The sequence below is a fragment of the Zonotrichia leucophrys genome, chromosome 2 (assembly GCF_028769735.1).
Source record: "Zonotrichia leucophrys gambelii isolate GWCS_2022_RI chromosome 2, RI_Zleu_2.0, whole genome shotgun sequence".
Classification (NCBI taxonomy): domain Eukaryota; kingdom Metazoa; phylum Chordata; class Aves; order Passeriformes; family Passerellidae; genus Zonotrichia; species Zonotrichia leucophrys.
Window position 1 is genome coordinate 88,289,227 of NC_088171.1, and position 20,689 is coordinate 88,309,915.

A 20,689-nucleotide genomic window follows, 5' to 3' on the forward strand; every position below is an offset into this window, starting at 1 on the left:
AACTGTTCCATTTTGTCTGCTTGCTGTTAATGGTTCACAACTAGTCCTAAGTTACCAGACAGTATTTGTACTTGTAAAATATAAATATATTTTAAATATATTTAAACAAAAAGATGACAAAACAATAAATTGCAAATACTGAATTAATGAATAATGAATACCACATTTCTAGTAAGAACTGTTTGATGAAAAATCACTTACACTAAGGAATCATGAATCATCATCCAGAACTCATTAACTCTTTTAAAAGTATCTGGTAATTCTTATCAACAACTAATAATACAACTAAAACCAGCTGGAGAATGAAGGAAGGCTATTTATTCAGATTGTCTTGATGAAACTACATTAATCCACTCTTTATTGTCCCATAAGGATCTTCCTCCCCACTGCTACAAAAAGTTTTGGAATATCTTCTTTACTCTTCCTCAGGCCCCAGACAATTACAAACAAACATGATGTTATGCCTAGCACAACACAATTATTCAGAATCTGCATTTAGACATGAATAATCTGTTACAGGGCTCCCCAGAAACACGCAACATCTTTATTGAGGTTTTGAGTCTGTTCAGCAGCTACCTCAGCAAGCTGCTAGTCAGGATTTAAGTCATGTGCTGTTTACACCAAGGGCTGTGGTTTACAGGTGGATGAAAACACTTTTGATTGTGTTGGGAACCTAAAAGCACAGGCATGCAACTTTAGCACATGCTGTCTCCTCCCTACTTCACTTTTACCTTCCATTTCACATGATCTGGTGGTTCTTTTGCTGTCACAGTTCATAGATTTTGAAAAGAGAATACATGTTCTTATACGGACTTTTTTTTTTTTTGCTTTCCCCAAAATATCCCTTCTTTTAATAACATAGATTGTTCTGCCCTGAAACTTTGCATTGGAAATCAGGGGTCATAAGAATACAAAAAAACCTCAAAAAAACCCATACTGAGTGAAATAAAGTTATAGGTAGCCTAGCATCAGCCTCCAGTCATATGCTAATAACTCATGCCCAAGGAAGAATTGAAGGAGGCACGTAGCAACAATTACCCAGCATCCTCCCTTAACCTCAGGTGCTAACTGCTTTAAGAGCTTCCTGAAGCAGAGATGGTGCCTTAAATATTTAATAACCTTAATTAGTGTGTCATCCAGCAACATGCCCAATTCCTTTGCAAACTTGGAGGATTTTTCTGTCTGTTGCACTCTGTGGCAAGTTCAGCCACAGGTTTTGCCATGGGCAAGTCTTTGGTATTAATCTGGTCCATGCTGGTTTTATTTGATACCCTGTAGCCCTTGTGTACACAAACCTTTTATTCCTGTAAATATATATATATTCATTTCAATATATATATATATGTGTATATGCATAAACAAAAAAACTAGTATCACATCAAAATTTACTTTGTCAATGAGATCTCTGTCATCTCTGTATCCAAAGGCAGATAGGCTGGGCAGAGATGATAGCAGGGCGCCAGCAGACATCCTGCCTGCTGCTCTACCTTGAGGACTGTAAACATCACTTTCTAGCATCACTCATGCCTATGGCCAAAGACAGTCTCCATAACATTGCCTGTCCCCTCAAAGCTACAGAATTCCAAGCCTTGTTTAAAAACTCATTCATTTATCCACTTAGGAGAGCACCAGGGTGACTCTGGATGCTTGTCAGACTGGAAAGCTCTGTAGGAGCACAGTGTGCTCCTTGCAAAGGAGGCAGGGCAGTGCCACCCCAGCCCACTTGTATACTGGCACAGATGAATCTGTAAAACCCTCTGGGCAGCAAATCTGGAGATCAGATCCTGCACTGCCATTACAAGTTAAAGCATTAGCTATGAAGTAGTCCAGATCCCGAAAACACTTTTCTAGGATTGTGCAAGTGAGGAAGTGAAAGCTATGCTGTGCTTTTCACAGGGCTCTCATCTGTCAAGGCCTGAATATGTGCAAAATATATTCATGTCTGGGTCAGCATACCCCTCCCATGTCTGAAGACTCCCAGACACATCCTCTGACAATATAAAGTATCAAATAAGATTATTCAACTTAAGATCTGAAATTGAAAATATCCAAGGTTAAGTTTTTAAAATCTGCAAAGTAACATTTTTGAAATTAAAAATCTCACAGAAAACCTAGAGCTGGCTGCAGCACATTCAGGATACTGTCAATGGCCAAAGCCAAATACTCTACCACAGCAGAGCCAGTAGCCATATGATGAGGCTACAGCAAAGGCCTTGGCATTTGGCCCAGTTCTGAACTGGGGAGGAGACTTTAACCAGGATCTACATGGCAGCCAGCACATTGTTTGCTCTGTGAACAGAAGCTGTGTTACTGACAATTGCCTTTCATGAGATGCTGAGAAGATTTTGCTCAAAAGAAAACAAGGTAATAACTTACACTTCCATAAAGTCACTCAGGCTTAAATACTTCCCTTATTCTTGGAAAAAAAAACCCAAACATTTTTCTGTGTGTGTTTTAACTAGTAAGACATCCAAAGACGATACTCCTAAATAAACACATGCCAGACTTTTAAGTTGTATATTAAATAAAGCAGTTCGCACTATGTGTAATATTGCGGAAAAAGTGTCAAGGGATGGAGAGCCTACCAAACACCATTATGTCCCTGTGATGAGCACTCTCCTGTCTAATTCTTCTGGGATTCTGTTGCTGGAAATACTGCTCTGATTAGGCCTGTTTACATGTTATCCATTTTCTGCAGATCCAAAGAGGAATACATTTTGAAAGTCTATGATTAAAGCTATTTTCTTTAACTTAGATGTTGATTCTACTTGTGATCTATGGCCTGCCATCCTTCTAAGGTACTTCCTGCAGAGATAGATTTGGAGGAAACGAGTATTTTATCTAGTTTGCCATGGAGAGTTATAAATGCATAAAAAGCAATCTTTGCAGCTTAAACTATATGAACAGTGAGGCATTCTAATTCTATACAGTCATGTAGAATTTGTTTTTATGTAGATTACACTTTATCTTGTTAACTACTATCATGTAAACAACATCATTAGTATTCTGGAATATTTTTCTAGTAAAACTATATCATATTCTGTTGCTTTTTCATGAGAAACAACTACAATTTAATTTCATATGGGAGTGCAACAGTTGCTGCCATGTTAGTATACTTGGAACAAATTCTGCTGCTACCTTGCACTTGGAAACAGTTCCATTAGCCTGGCTGGAAATGGTATAGAAAGGATTTTTGATTTGGACAAATACCACTTTGGTCAGAAGGAAAGAATAACTAAATATTTTAGTGCCATCTCTGAAGCTAAAAGGCACTTCAGTGCCCAGGCATATGATTCTGCCCTTTGGGGAAGGTGGAATCGGATAAATCAAATGTATAAATTCAGGAGCTCTTCTCAGGCAATTCACATTAGCAGGTCCTACCCCTCTACAGGAAGCCAGAAAAGCATGCTCTAGGTCTGCACAGAACTAATGGTTTGCAGCAAGTTCAAGGTATTTCTCATTTTGAACAAATCTCTGAAGTCTCATAAATCTAGGTTTACCATGTTTATAAAGCTGCAGACCTCCCAATTTGTTCTCTAATTATGTTTTGTTATTGTTATCAGCTTATTATTGCTATGAATGTTTTTGTATCACTTGAAATTGATGCTAATGCTCCCTGACATACAGCCTGACATGTATTAAGAATGCAGAAAATGAAATGACAGAACTAATTAAAAAACCATCTGTTCAGTTAATTTAGAGGTGTGCCAAACAGTTCAAATGAGACTTGGTCAGCAGTAAATCACATCCACCTGTACCATTTGCTTAGCAGTTACTGTCACTAGTCATGTTATTTCCTTAGAAACATTTCTACTACTCAATCCAGAGACTGCACACTGAGCAGTGGGAGCATGAAATCACAGCTAATAGTCTTGAACAGAAATGGTACACATAAAAATGTAGTGTAAGCCTGCTAAATGAAAAAAAAGACATACGACAAAATGCTGTATATCATGTAGACTCACTCCATTAATTGTAATGACTGTGCCTCCAAGACACGGAACAATCACATCAGTATTACCTGTAGAGATATTGCAGCTCTCTATCCAGGAAAAATTTCCCCCTTAATGTCAACAGGCCGTACCTTTCTCTCCTGTAATCCCATCAAAATAACAGAGTTGTACCAAGGATACATTTGGTACCATCTGATTATGGCACACTGAACATGTTATCTTATTGCCTGGCTGCTGTGTTCTTAGCTTATTTTTCCAAATGGCAATTTGTACTTGAGGGGAAGAGAGAAGCGGGGCAAGTCTTACCTTCCTTTTCCAAAAAGCAATTTGTACTAGAGGGGAAGAGAGATGAGGGGAAAGGGACTTACCTTCCTTTTCCAAATGGCAATTTGAACTTCAGTGTAAGAATGAAGAGGGGCAAGGGTCTTACCTTCCTTTACCAAATGGCACTTTCTATTTCAGGGAAAGGGAGAAGACGGGCAAGGGTCCTACTTTCATTTTCCAACTGGCCATTTTACTTGAGAGGAAGAGAGAAGAGGGGCAAGTGTCTTACCTTCTGTTTTCAAATGTTTCGTTGTACTTAACGGGAGGAGAGAACACGGGCAAGGGTCTTACCTGCCTTTTCCAAATGGCAATTTGAACTTGAGGGGAAGAGAGATGATGGGCAAGGATCTTAACTTCCATTCTCAATTATCTCGTTGTCCTTGAGGGAAGAGACAAGAGGGGCAAGGGTCCTGCCTTCCTTTTCGAAAGGGCAATTTCATCTTAAAGGGAAGAGAGACGAGGGGCAAGGGTTTTACCTTCCATTTCCAAATGGCAATGTGTACTAGAGGGGAAGAGCGAAGAGGGGCAGTGGTCTCACCTTCGTTTTCCAAATGGCAATTTTTACTACAGGGGAAGAGAAAAGAGGGGCAAGGTTCTTACCTTCCTATTCAAAATGGCAATTTGTACTTGAGAGGAAGAGAGAAGATGGGCATGGGCCTTACCTTCCATTCTTAAATATCTCTTGAAGGGAAGAGAGGGGCAAGGTTCTTACCTTCCTATCCAAAATGGCAATTTGTACTTGAAGGGAAGAGAGAAGAGGGGCAAGGGTCTTACCTTCCGTTTCCAAATGGCAATTAGAACTTGAGGGGAAGAGAGAAGAGGGGCATTTTCTCCTTTACATGCAGAAAGCATACTAATTCAAAATCATTCAACTGGTAAGTTAGATATTTTTTCTTTTAAAAATATAGGAAAATATGCCTCTCTCAGTCTGATGAGCAGCAGTCTGTCGCGTGGCAGAACTATAGTACCACAGATTAGGTATATTTCCTCTGCACCAAAGAAATTTTGCTAGAATAAGAAAAGCACCTATATGTAAAATAAGCTACTTGGACTTTTCTTCCTGTTCATTCTGCAGCCAGCTTCCCTTCAGCATGTACCACTTTCATTTGCATTCCAGACTCCTGTGCACAGGGGGACTCCCTTAGCCAGGCACTTTGGCTCTTGAAAGCTTCAACCAGTGGGCAACTTCAAAGAGTTTAAAGCCGACAGCTCCAATGGGAGACAAAGTAGACAGCAGCCACCTGCTTTGAGCATGAATATAATAAAACAGCCACTAATAAACAGCAATACATCAGATAAAAATATATGAACTCATTATTTCTCACCAGAAAAACTTGCACCATTTCCTGTGCTCAGAATGGTTCCAGGCCAAGATTTTTATTACTTTTCACCAACTTCTAATTTTTGTTTACACAGTGTCATTTTGGAATGCTTGGGAATTTAACCATCTATAAGCAAATGAATAAAGTGCAAAAGTGCATAAACACTACAAGGTGCATAGAGCCAGAAAGGGGAGGTCCACCAGAAATGGGATATTAGTGTGCAAGTTCCACAGACAGGGAACTTGAATATTACTTCCCTAAACATGGGCATTAGGAGGGACTCTCCTGGATGCACACCCACACTTTTCTACGTTGCTACAATCAGGAGAGTGAGCAGTGGGGAAGGACAGAGCTGGCTGAGGGACAGCTGAGGGCAAAAAGAATCCAGAAAGTGTGAAGGGATGGATGGGAGAACCCTTTTACTGAGAGATCTGGGAGTCTTTGGTAACTTAGGGAATACATTAAGAGTAGAGTAGACAAAAGGGATGAGCAAAAAAGGTTGGACAAGCTAAAGCAGAGCGAAGCATGGGAAGTAGGACACTAGCAAGGACCCTAAGTGAGTGAAAACTCACCTGCTGGCAGTCCTCCACATGCAGCAAGAGTATTTCTGTCCTAGCTATTCCAAAGATACTAAGGGGATCATATCTTTCTAACTACATTAAGCCTGCAAAAGTGTGATGCCCCATTCCATGAAGGTTTGTATTAGGGGGAACAGTGTTCATTTCAGAAGGATTCACTGAACAAGGTAGCAACGTGCCAGAAACCACATTTCATTAATTTACTGGGATACTGGTTGTTGTATGCTCAAGTGATGTCTGGAATAAAAGGGAATTGGCTATGCACAGGGATGTAAAAGAGTCTAGTAAGAAATTCAGTATTGATCCCAGAATGTAGGATCTGATTAGCACTTTAGTTATTTTCTATTGTCAACAGATAATAATATATCATCCTTTTCAGTGACAGCAATTCACTGAGAGACAAAAGAAAAATGTTACAACTGATTTATGTCTCACTAGAACAAATCTGAGCTCTAGGAAGGAGCTTGGGAGTGGGGGCATCACTGTTATTGACTAAAAAAGGACAGGTTACTAAAACTCTAGGTTTCAAAAACTGTAATGATCTGTCAGTCATCTGAAAAGTAGCATCTCATCTTGCTCTCTGTGTGTAATGTGACTTTTTGGCTTGAAAGGGAGAGATTTACTAGATACTGCTTTCTTTTGGACCACTATGTTAGACAGACCTATGGGAATGATCTGAAGTCACAATTTTGCCTTTGGTGTTTCTGGTCCAAGCCATCACTTCTACTATATAATCAAGTATCCTTAGGATTTCCACAGTAAAGGACATAAGATTGGACCCTGAATAATCTTTTCTGAGCTTTCTCTGCACACTTTTGGGGCACAGCTGACCCCAACCTATTCTTAAACACCTGACCTGTGTTTTTGGCTGGCCTATAGGAGACTTCCTTTGGAGCAGTCTTCACCATAAGCGCTGAAATTCAGAGAGGAGCTCTTTAATCATGAAGAAACAGGGAGAGCACAGAGTTCGCACTCTCAGTCCTCAATGTAGAAGTCTTCCATATTCATGCATCATGTTGATGAGCTTGAGTAGGAAAAAGGAAACCAATTCTGCTTTGGTGGTGGGGTAGATCCAGTCTCCTGGCATCTGACCAGGGAATTTGAGCTTTACTCAAAATGAAAGTGACCAAGTCAGTCAGAGAGACCAGGTCACCAGGGTCTTGTTGGAGCACTGTAGCCAGATGATTGGGGTGTAAGTAGATGTTTGTCTTGGATTCACATCCCAAAGAGAGGTTTAAAAGCAGGGCAGCACAGGAGATTGCTCTTCTGCCTTGTGGATGAAAGGCTTTAACATGGGAGCCCTTTCTAGGCTTTGTGCAAGGCTCCTGTCAGCAGCTGGGCTGCCACTCAGCCCTCACAGGTGCTTAGCACTCTGGTTTGGGGATCTTCATGTGAATTTAACTGCTGAGCTGTTTATGTCCGGCAGCAAATATGGAGAAATATGGGTGCTTTAGGAATTAGGTTGATTCCAGGCCTTGGAGCTGTAACTAGTGGTAACTACCAGCCTATCTGACTTAAAGCCTTGTTCAGACACAAGTGGGATGGGGAAAATTATTTTATGCTTTAGAAGGTAAACTAATTAGTAGAGGTACAAGGAGAGAGAATGGGACAGCTCAGTCAAGATTAAAGTGAAGATCACTGAGCTTTCTTGAGTTCAGTTACATTTCTCTATTATCACCTTACAAAAAAGTTCTCCATCCCTAAAAAATAGAGTCATTTAACAATATACATGCTACTTTCCCACAATGATAGAATTTTGGTCATTTCTTATCAACTCTAGGAAAAGACTTGCACTATGACAGATCTATAGTGTCTATGTCGCCTGGACAAAAATTAGCATGCCATTACAATTTGTGTTAATATTTGTTTCAATTCCCAAATATTTGCTGGGTTTTGGGGTTTTTTGTTTGTTTGTTTTTTTTTGTTTGTTTATCTGGGATAAATCAACTCTAATCAAATCAATAGCATGGGTGCTGAACTGTTTTGTAGCTTTCAGATCACTTTCATGATGACTCTTATAATCTAGAAATTGTGTGAAATACCACTGACAAAGTTGTGAAGTTGAAGGGCTGCACTCATAACAGCTCCAGTTTCTGTACTCCTTGGGCTCACAGCACTGTGTAGGGAATCAATATCTGATGAAACTTGAACATTTCCCTCATACAAAAGCAACATCCATACTCACTGCTAGGAAAGGACTCCATTCAGTAAGCCTGTACTCCAGTAAAAAAGCTACCAAGAATTAAGGTTTTTCCTCTGCAACCATGGTCAGGTCAAGGCTTTCCACATCCACTGCCCCATCTGATCTTTAATGCCATTTTCAATACTTTCCAGGTTTGCATGACAAGACTGTTGAATTCTGACACTGTTTGAAACCCACTTAGAGAAGCCCCAAGAAGCTGGAACCGTCACAATTTTAGCCTAAACAATATTGGTAGACTTACAGTGGTTGTAAACCCATAAAACATTCTGAAAAGGCAGATTCAAGCCAGCTAAGTGAAGAATTCTGCTTGGGGTTCATTTAGCATTTTACTTTCTGCAAAATATTTCAAAATATTTTAATTATCTAGGAAAAGTTATGTCCTGTACACTGCTGGAAAGCATTTTGTGGTTTTGAAGCAGAAGTATATCATCTGCATATTTCCAGCCTTTGTGCATTGTTGACATTGCTTTACATTTCTACACCCCATGACGGACTAAAATCCAAGTTGCTCATTTTGGCTATCAATATGTTTATACTTTATAGTTTAAAAAAAATTTTGTTACCGTTATTAAATGTTAGATCCAATTTAATATTTACTCTCTGTAACATATTTATAGCAGCAAATAGGGGTATTTTTATTCATTTATGCATCATTTTGCCTAATGAGCTAAAACTTACTGACTCATTTTATTTTACTGAACGAAGATATTCATATGCAACAAGACTCATTTTGTTAAAAGAGTAAGCCTGGTAACCAAGAGTCACTGAGCCAAGAACTAAAAGCTGTGTGTGCAGCAGTATAATTCAGCATTTGGACAATGGATATATGATCCAAGCAAGTTATCTATTGTGAAGATAGCAAAGAGTGGTAAGGCAGGAAAAACAGTGTTATGTATTTTCACGTGTACCTTCTTATGGTTCTTTTCTGGCGGTTACATTCCTGACTGTAGCACATACTGTATATTGAATTATAACTAGAAAACCTGAATTTCCTGATCTAAAATGCTTTCTTCAATACTAAAAAAGCCTAATGAAAAATGTAGAAGGACAAAGACAAAAAAAAAAATACTCAAAGACTAGAAAACATGTAATTCAGTGAAAGACCTCTATCAGTTTATACTATCAGAAAGTAGCATAAGACATGGCTTCATAAAAATCTTGTCTCCTTTGCAGGGAAAAAACAAAGGTTTAGGTGGTGGTTCTGCTAATACCTGAAAGATGATACTCAACAAATTTGTGTTTGAACCAAGGTGTTTGAAAATTGGACAACTATTGGAACAAGTTTCAAGGAGACCTGACTTCCCCCCTTCTCTTTTCATCACTGTCAGGCAGAACTGGGCTGGTTAGGGAGAATGTCTGGAGACCCTGCAGTGCCCAGCACCCTCTGGAGAGCTCACAGGGTGGCATGAGACCCTGCAGTGCCCAGCACCCTCTGGAGAGCTCACGGGCCACCCCCACAGTGGCCTCCATTTGCAGCCACTCTCCCTGGCAGATGGGGCCATGCCAAGCTAGAAACCTGCAAGCTTTGCTGGATTTCTCCAAAACTAAAGCTGCCAGCACTGGGACCCTGCAAGACCTTATAGCCCCAAAAGCCACCTTTAATCTGATTAACAAACCCTGGAGAAATGACTTACTTCTTTTTCCCATGGAGAATGGCCTCCATTTGCGGCCACTGCTGCTGCTGCCCTAAAGCACACCTTGGCTCCCTGCTCTTGTGAGGCAGACTCACCCACAACAATTCCAAAGCATGGGGAGAACACTCTCCAGCCTGCTGCCCAACAAAGCACGTGCATATCTTTCATCAAACACGAGTTATTCTGCTCAATACACTAAAGGAACCCAGAAAAAAAGAGAGCACTGATATTCAGAGGTCAGGCAGATGGGTTTGCTGTCAGCCTCAGCACACAGCCAAGAGCTGCCATATCCTACCTCCTTCAGAGCAGTGTGCTCTCTGGTACAGACAAATATGTTACCCACCACTTCCACACAGGCTGCAAAACACTTGAGAGTGGCTTAGCCAAAGTCATGATGCCTAAACCAAGTGTTTACAAAAGCATATTCTAATCCCAGTGCAGAGAAGTCAACCCTAGAAGCGCAGTGTCGTGACTATGATACAGAAACACTAAACACACAGAGGATGAGCAAGCCAATTCCTTGGGACTCATCTGCTGAGGCTTTTCCTCTGGGTAAGTTTCTGCCCAATTCTTTCTGCTCCATAGACTATTTAAGTGGAAACTGGCTTATTTGCAGAACCTGACTGCAAATGTAAGTTTTATTTTATTTTTTATTTAACGATAATGGAAGATTAAAAGTTTGAGAACACTCAGCCAGACCCATAAGGGATGGAAGTTCGCTATAATTGCTGACTTGGAGAGCTATAATAAAGAGAAATTGAAGTCTAGATTGGGGGCTTTTTCAATTCACTGTGATGTGAAAAAGGCAGTTCATTTACTGTGCTAAAGATACATTCAGCTGTCTCAGTTGCAGTTTGAGCTTTGCAAAAGCCCAGAATAAACATCAGTAACCACAGACAGGTACTACGCATTACCGCATAAACCTTCGGGTTCTGGGATTTGATATAATGGAAGGGAAAGACAAAAAATTCTTAAATTTTGCTTTCATCTGAGACTACCTTATGTTTAAGTTTGGGCAACACACTTGAAACAAAACATTGGTCCTAAGCTAGGCTCCCAGGCCTATTTTTTTCTAAATAGCACATTATAATATTTAAAGATGTTGTGAGATTCAGACAAAGTTTGCGTAAAGAATTCTGGGATCCTCAGTAAACTGACTCTAGGGAAGAATACCCTATCATTCTTTAGTCTCATTTTGCTAATTTTTAACCTTTCATTCATTTCATACTATTCAAAAATATATATCCCCAGTGCTCTTATTGTTAAATATTTAGCCCAGCTGAATATTTTTTAGCTCATTGATCATTTTACAGTACTGAAAGAGAAATTAACAACATCAAATGGCAGCCTCAAATGATTTATCCATTTGAATAACTGACCACATTCAAGATTATTACAGAGGCAGATTTTTTCATACCCCAATTCCATTGTTGTGAAAATATGTATTTCATTTTCATCTTACTGGCTGTTTTCATAAAGAAGTAGGGAATTTTAACCTGGAATTCGCAAATATTAGACCACTGGATTTTTGCATACTCTCAGAATAGCCCATGGACCACTATGCAGCACCATCTGAATTATAATTTAGAAAAATATTTTTTTCTGTTCTGCAGGGTTTCAAAAGCCATAAGCTGCTGCCTCAGCCTGATGGCTCTTTAAGTCCTATGAGTAAGATATATTTTTGAACAACTTTCAGGGTTTTGTTCCAAAAAGGGAAGGAGAGAAGGTTTTCGCAATACAGGGTGTTTCTCCTTGGTTTGATGCTTCCTCATAACAGTCCATGTGTTTCTTTCTTTGTGACTCTCTTCCCTTATTTTTTTCTAGCCAGTAATAATAAAGAAATAAAAGCTATACAGCAATAATAAAAAGATAGACTATGCAAAATCCTTGAGGTACTCTTCAGATACATCCCCCGCTCTTTTTTTCTCTTGCCAATTATGATGTACTTAAGATTAAAGTGTGATTTTTTTCTTTGAAGAAGAGATGAATGTGTTTTCCCACTTTACTAATTACAACATGATATATGAGGCAGAAAGCTTTGCAAGAGGTAGCAGAGCATGCAAGCACAGATGAATAATAATTAGGCTCACATGTTTTAGAAATTGAGATTTTATTAGAAGGCTGTTATTTGAAAGTTTTAATGCTGTGTGTAAGTGCAGTTACTATAAGTGGGTTTTTTTTAATCCAATCAACCAAGTGCTGCTTATAATGTAGGGGCCTCTACTAACTCTCAGTAAATTCAAAGACTTCCACTCACTTCAAAGACAGTTGACTCAAGTCCTAGTAAAAGAATTTGTTAAAGTGATTAGTGTCAGAGCTTTGTTTTAGACCTAAATTGTAAGTAATCAGAAAAAATGTTTTTATTATAAAGATTTAATACACATCTGGGAATAAGAATTTCTCTCTCAGTTACTGCAAGAAATCCAACACTGAGGGAGAAAGGATGGTCTTATTGCTTTGTTACAACCCGTGGTATCTTCATTGTTGAAAAGTTTGTGCTGCATTCAGCAATGCAACATAAAAGAACAGTAATTGTGCTACCAATGTGTGCATCTCTAGGGACATGCTGGGAAAGCAGCTCTGGAAAGATGACTAACAAATTATACAAACCCATCTTTTCCAGCAGGGTATAAGACAACACATATCCTTAACTTCACTCACCTAACATTAAAAAGAAAAATAACCCATAAAATGTTGCTGGCCCCAAGCGAAACCCCAAGTGAAATTACCTTTATTCTTACACATAGTGTTTCCTTGAATTATGAAGCTATTCAGCATGGCAGATTACACCAAGTAGGAGCACTGCACCCTTGGTTTGGCTGTGCCAATCTGAATTACCCTCCTGGCTTTTAGTGGCCTATTCTCTGAATGCATTATTTAATCCAACTGGAGTTAGATGTTCCTCAGTGATGAGCAGAATCATCCCAGTGCCTATTTCAGGCACTACATCTCTTGCCTTCCCATTCTCCTTCTATGTTGTGTAGATCCAGCCAAAGCCTCAGCATTATTTTAATCCCTTTACCCTGCACACAAATCACTAGCCACAGGGAAATATGCAGGTCTCCAAGAAGATCAGAGGGTCCACCAACACTGGCTAAATTTTAAAACCAAGGCCTCCAATATTTATTGCTTTAGGCCAAGCCTACCTTTTAGAATTACAGAACCAGTTGGTTGGCAGTTTCTTAACCAACCGACATCTAGAAACATAAAAAATACTAATGCTGAATAAAAAAAAAAAAAAACAAAAAAACAGCCAAGACCACATTTGTGGTTATGGAATCACAATAATCGCAAGCTATGATTTATGGCTGTAATCAGTATAAGCTTAAATTGCTAGTACGGACATATTCAGTTTGCAACCTATGGAGGAAACTCCTGCAAGCCTTTTATACAAACCCAACCAAAAACTAAGGAGGTCAGGCACCAACACTGGTGTAATAGTGGCAGCACAGAGTTCAGTGTGTCCTTTGCAGATCACAGAAAATCCTGGGATGAGACATGCAGCGTTGCAGGCACCCACCCTAGTCTAAAACTAGGTATGGGCACCCAGCACCTTTCACATCTGCCCAGGTACAGCAACTGGAAATATACAAAAAAGTGCAACTCCACCAGTTATTTCTTTATTCTGTGAGCATTCTCAAGTGTTTAGGGCTTTAAGAATAAAGAAAAGTCTGGAAATAAATAATAGCAATTTCTAAAACCCCCCAAAAACCCCAAACCAACAAAAAGCAACAAAAAAAAACAAACAAAAAAACCCCACCACACAAAACAAATAAAAAACCCCAAACCACAAAAAAAAAAAAAACGCAGCCGAAAATCACTGATTTTAGATATGTGCTTTAGTTACTATGCTCAAATCCAAGTTACAGCCTTCTCAAATTCTGGTGGAAATTCGCTTTGGGATATACTTCAGCCTGAGAGAGAGACCCAGAAGTGGAGCCCGGTGGAGCTGAGCAGAGACCTGCAGCCTGCAGTTTTGTGAGAGGACCTGTACTCCTGTGAGCATTAAGTAGTGGGCAGGATGAAACACTTGGGGTTGAACCCAAAAATGGAGATGATGCCCACAGCTCTGTATTTGGTTTTGTTGTAAAACCAGATCATCATAGTAGTTCCCAAAAGCATTTCTTCCTAAGAGGAGCTCCTGGAACAGCAATGACACTGACAATTCTGCTGACATACAAGAGCTCTCTATTCCACCACCACCCCCACCTCTCTACAAGGAGATGTTTAACTCTGTTGGCAATCAAGGGCCACTCTGTGTCTGTTTGCTGTAGGTTATCTATTGATTTTAACTGCTTAAAGTTTAAGAGAGCTTTAGTAAATTTCATATTGATCTATTCAACTTAATCATGATTGGTTTTATGGGTTCTGTTAAAACATATAGTGGCCAGATGTCCTAGTCAATACCTATATACTGTTTTCAATTAACTCACTTCAAAGGGGGAAAAAAGTCTATGGAACATATATCCCTGGTTATTTATTTTGCTAGTCCATGTCTCCACTGCTTATGCAACTGACCAAATCAATTTTTAAAGCAATGTAACACAGATGCAAACTATCACTGAAATTCAGGAGAACTATTCTAGTATTAACTGCTTAAGGTCGCACTAAACATACAAAGCAATACAAACACCAATAATCTGTTTCAGTTCATTCTCAGTTCCATTTTCTTATAAGATTATGGCACACACTTTTGTTTGCACTGCATTCTGGACCCCTCATAAAAAGAGTTCTGAGCTTACCAAGAGGACCAAAAGGAATTAAAAGATGGTGTTACACAGTACAACAGCCCTGCCAATAACAGGAAAGAGAAGATTTTTCTCAGTATATAAAATGACTGCATAGCATGAGGGAAAGGAATCTTAATTTTTAAAGACTTAATGCCAAAGTATTTTTTTTAGATACCACATATCTTTGCTAGTTTTCATAGAAAATATTTTTCTTTTTTTTATAAAGATGTGAAAAAAATTATTTTCTCTCATTCAGGACCACATTAGTATCGTCAAAGACCTTTTTATGGGTTGATTTCAACCAGTGAAAGTGTGGCCTGCCAGTTTCACATCAAGCTTATCACAGCTGGTACAAATCATTCCTGTCCATCACAGCTGCAGTATACTTCTGTCATCCTCTGAAATTTAGAGAGAATGCTTTAATCATTTTACTGGCTTGTACTGGTGTTCTGACAGTACAGAACTATTAAAAAAAAAGGAAAAGTTCTAAAACTAGGTCAGATGTATTGTTGGCATAATAAATCAGTTTGTTTAAAACCTGTTTTTATTCTGCTTTGCAGTTTTGCAAAGTGCTAATGGTATATAATTCAGAATTCAGCATTTAAGAAGAAACTCCTGATATTTTTCTCATTTCCTTCTTCCAGATTATAAATGTTTTGAGTTCCATGATGCAAATTGCCACAGGCTGCTTCATAATTGGATACCACTTCTATTCAGAAGCATTACTTGGACAACTGTAGTGAAGAAAATCTAACATAATCCTAACCTCGATTTTAAAATAGCTAGTTTCCAGAAGACTATTGTATTCACAGGTAAAGTGGTCAGTACATTTAATTTAGTTTATGTTTTCTGTATTTGCAATTTATTTTAAACACAGTTTATCTGTTCAAATATTGAGAGCACCATTTTTAACCACATGAGTAAAACAAATCCAATTTTAAAACTACAACTCTTTTTGCAAGGGAGAGAGATATCAATTTGGCTTATAAGCCTTGAGGCAAACCTTACCCCTGCTAAAACACAGAAAGAATACTTGTTTAAGTTACATGAAAAAGTTTGTGTTGCCAGCACAAGGAATGAACCATTATGGAGCATCCATATCTTCAGTAAGTCATGGAAAGAAAAGTCCAAAAGAGCCACAGAGCTGTCAGGTTGCCCACTAAAACAGTGGTTTAGCAGAGATTTTTTTGAAGGGATGAGTTCCTAGTTTTGATTGCAAATGCATCAGACACACATTCCAGTAAATCCATTCTGTTTAATTTCTGTAGTAAGAAAATGGACAAAACACGAGCTAGAGGTTTTCTTATTTCTATTCAGTGTTAAACTCCTGGGTTTTGTTGTATTTTGTGCACATTTTATAATATCTGTTCCTCAGCTGGCTTTCTCAGGTGCTGTGTGATATTTTTATTTTCATTTAATTAGGAGTTAAAGTGAACAGAATTACAGAAGTTTCATACCTCCATGTTTCCTATAGAGAGAAGTTGGCCATACTGCACAGATCAGGAAGCTATGAAGTCAAACTGATAGGAGAGCCATTATCACTCAGAGCTCTTGTCTATCAGGTTTTTTGGCTTTCTTCTGGAAGTGAAAACTCAACTCTCTTATTACCTTCTAAAGAGTTCAGAAAAGTGCAGGTTTTTTTGTAACTTGAACATCAACCTCAAAACGACCTAAAGCCATGAAAATTGCTTGCCAGAAAAGGGCTAAAGTTTTCCATGGAAAATCTAGGAAGCAATAAATATCACTGCCTAAATTCCTGTTAATGTAGCACACCCCTCATTAATGCTGTACAACCTGCTGATTTCATAGAATTATTTCTTTCAGCTTGATTTTTACAATCTTATAAGTAAAACATTTTTTTCAAAATACATGAAAAGACATTTCAAATTAGCATTCCTAAAAAAAACCAAACAAGCAGCAGGGAAATAAAAGCGAAAAGTAAATTCTTCAAGAGGAAAACAAAGCATGACAGTGTTGACTAATATGAGAAAAAGGACACTTTATTTTATAGCTTTCAACTCAAAATAAGAAAAATATACCTAAATTTATAAAACCCCTATGGGAGTCAGATATGAAGGATGTGAACTGGCTGTTGTGGAAAGAGCCTTAAATATTACAACCACAGCAGACTATTTATGTCTTTTCCAAACACAAAACTTCCAAAGCTCGTGAAACTTGCAGGTTGTTGTGTTTTGTTTTTTTTTAAGAAAACCAACCAAACCAGTAATCCCTCATGATAAACCTATCTAGATCACAGAAGCTCCTGCAGGAAATGCAGGACAGACTGAAGAAGTTTCTGAGGAAAGAGTCCTGAGAAATTTTAATGAAAGATTCCTTTGACAAAAGTCTAATTCTAAAACCTTTTTAGACAAAGGTACTCACAGGGCAACAATAAATATATGAGATAGAGGATATGTAACTGATGACTCAGAAAAACTTCAAGCCGGGCTGTGGCTCTAAATCACAAGGGAAACCATACTGCAGGCACAAGAAAAAATACTGTCAGCAGTGGAAAAGGGGATTTGAAATCTCATTGACAAGCTGTTGAAAATGAACTATTCAATTACCAGGCTTTCTCTTTTCACCTACTCTTTTCATGGCTAGATAACTTGTGAATACAAATCAACAGATGTGCATTTCTTGATTTAAAAACAAAAAAGTGACAATAAGCTTATGCCCTATTCTCCCTCCTTTCACATCTTCTGATCCCATCATAAAAAAACAAAAAAATCACACACTCTTTTTAATGGCATAACCAGTTCCAGGAATCAAAACTCTTTGCTCAGAACTGAGACAAGACCAGGCATATTTTTTCTTAAAGTTTTAAAGGGTTTTACAGACATCCAGATGGAAGATCAGGCATATAAATTAGATGATCTTTGGCCTATTTCAGAAAACAGTGACTCAGTCTATCATAGAGCAACTCCTCAGATTATTTATTGGAATGCTTGTCTCCTAACAAAAACGTCAGCAAGCTTCTACAATTACATTAAGTTCAGCAGAAAAAAAGTTGTAGGTTGTCCTGAGCAAGAAGGCAGCTGAATTCTGCTCTAGATTTAGCAACAATGAGCCACAAAAAAAAAAAAAAAAACCAAAAAAACCCCAAAATCTCACTTCTGCCTCCTAAACAAGACTAAAATACTTTAGCTACTCTTAATGCAGATTACAAACTTTGTTACGGAGACATTACTTACAGTAAAAGTAGCTGATGTGCTTGTTTTTCACAGCATGCACCACCCATCACAGTTGAGATGGTCACCATATACAAACTATCACAATACAATTTCAGAATGCTTCAAGCACGTGCTCTCTCTTGTTGTTCAGCCCAGCCTTTTTTACCCTTCACCTTACATGCCCTACACCTGTGTGCCCTCTGCAGCCTTTGGTGGTTGGTCAGCACATCTGGGCACTCCATGTCCCGTTACCGTCAGTGCTGCTCACCTGTCCTGCACAGCTGCACCCATTGGGGATGAGGCTCCACCACAGCCCCACTCCCAATTAACACAAACTGTGTGCCTACACTTCTTATCCAAGGTGGCTCCTGCTGAGTCCCTTCTGAAGGACAGTGCCACCTCTCCCAAAGAAGGCAAGCCAGTCTCCCACCAGTTTGGATTGTGACCTGGAGGTGTGGGACTGGTGCTCTGTGGCTGTGCTCCCACCGGGACTGCATCCCCCGCCTGGAAAGGCTGACCCCAAGGGAGCCTCATTACAAGCCACAATCCACCCCTGCAACCTGGCACCACCTCTGATACCATCCCAAGGTCTCCATCACACACTCCTCAAAAGATGCTATGAGACTGTTGAAATATTGTTGACATGTTACGTGTCAAATATGTACATAAAATATTCAACAATAAATAAAAGAAATCCTAAACCTCCAGAACACAGAAGCCTCTCCCTTTCATTATTGGCAACTCCTTAAATCTTACAAATTATTCCTTAATAAACCAGGTGAATATGATTTAGATTTTTTAATTTTTTTTTTTTACAGTATGAAAATCTTCAAGAGGAAGCCGACAAGCAGAAATATCACCTGCAAATCCCTGACATGCTGAGAGAAACTCTTGGGACTGTGAGTAGCTCATATTGTGCCACCCAAATAAACTGAGTCATCCTCTCTCTAGACACTGTTATCTAATTCAGCCTGCATGATTTGACCTTGGAGTTCATAAAAGTTCATTGGAAAAGAAAAGATCTCAGCCTATAAACCCAACAAAAAACTCTCAGAAAATTTCTGAGAGCTTTGAAGAGAAAATGCCTTTTTCTCTCTGGAGAGGAAATAGAATAGTTGGTCTGAGTCTTGTGTTTGCATACAATTGTTGCCACACTAAGTTTTTACCTTACTTATAGATGTACATCTACAGGTGTGCAGCATGTTTTACCAGCGAAGAACTAGAAGTCCTCTACTACAGCCCTGAACTCAGACACAGCATTATATGCAAGATAGTTGAACACCAAAAGGGAAGGAAGAGTGCTGGAGGAGCAACAAGGCTGAGCACATGATATACAACACCACAACTTAGATTCAAACCATTCATTTGCAAGCTAAAAATGCTTCCTTCAGCACAAAATATTTACCCCTAGTTAATTCTTTGCATAACCTTTAACAGCTTGTTTGTAACAATCTCTGCAGCTGAAGTGCACAGCCACCTGATTAGGAAAATCCACATTCATTCCTCTTCATCACAAGTCTCAGCATCACCTGTCTTGCTCCTGCTCTTCCTATCTTCATTCAAAAGGTCAAGAGGACTCCGTGGAAGGGGTCCTATACATCTTTGGGGCATTCACATTTTGTGATTCTCTCCTGTCCTTACAGGATTTATTTTCCACTCTGCTGTAGCTGGCTGTTACCATACAGACCTAAAGCACAATTTGTTGTATGACTCAGGGTTTCAAGCCTATATAAAGCAAAAAGCTAGACAGAAACTTGTTTTCCATAATGGCAAGAAAGGACACTAGGACAGCATTATGCAGCATTCAGAATACATATGGCCTTTTGCTTTAACTTGACACAGGCCAGACTTCTGCTTTTTCAGAAAGATTGATGGAGATAAGCCTCAGGGCTAGAAAGACTCTGTTCTAATGAGCAAAAAGTTCACAGCAGTTTAAATGAAAGCATAGTCCAACTAGTTTACATTAGCTTTTTTATGTTAACAAGCTTTCAATGCACAGAGGTAACATTATCTGAGGTATCTGAAACCCTGTCAATAATTAATGCAAAAGCTATTAAACAGTTCCTCTGTTGTGTTCTAAGTTGTTACGTATATTTCAATTATGGCATCACATTTTTATCTATGTGTTTTTCTTCAATGAGAGCACATTTCTCTGTATTCCTCTTTTAAAAAGTTTATCTGAAACTCAGAAGTGTGACAGCAGCATTCAACATAGATCACAAAGCTCAAGCAGAATCAGAAAACTTGAAGTCATGCATGAAGACACTATTATCTTTTTCCTGTAAGTTTGTTAAAATCAGGCAATAATTAACAAGGAAAATATATTTGGGAGGAGAATTATTACCTTCCAAAGGAGGACAAAAATCCCAGCAGTAAACCAAATATTATCCAGGTAGGCAGCTGGTGTGCTAAGGAAAGACAGAGCAGCGATTTCATCCAAATAACACAAAACTTAATGCCAGATGCACAGAGCTGGAAAGGTAAAGGAGAACACCACCAGCATGTATAATGCTCTTTCAGGCATCTGCATTTTATAAAAGCTCAGAAGATGGTCAGGTGTGATCTGTCAACAGGGCTGTCTGTAGTTAAACACCATTAAGCAACTTCAGATATTGCTATTGGTCCTGTCCATTAACTGCTGCATGTTCTTTTTAAGTGTTTAGGAGTTTTCTGTTTATTGGAATGTCACAGGTTCTTGCACACCTATAGAGAGAATATTCTAATTTCTTAAGCCTTACAGATTATAATACTTAATCCCATGCTAAACAGAGC

The 20,689-nt window shown here is 38.8% G+C and overlaps 1 long non-coding RNA gene across 1 annotated transcript; it reads left to right on the forward strand.

Annotated features, from left to right (window-relative positions):
- Positions 1 to 18,193: 18,193 nt before the first annotated feature.
- On the forward strand, positions 18,194 to 19,991 carry LOC135443232 (uncharacterized). Its single transcript, XR_010438900.1, has 3 exons — positions 18,194 to 18,330; positions 18,736 to 18,816; positions 19,109 to 19,991. It is a non-coding gene; the product is annotated as an uncharacterized LOC135443232 (long non-coding RNA).
- Positions 19,992 to 20,689: the final 698 nt, after the last annotated feature.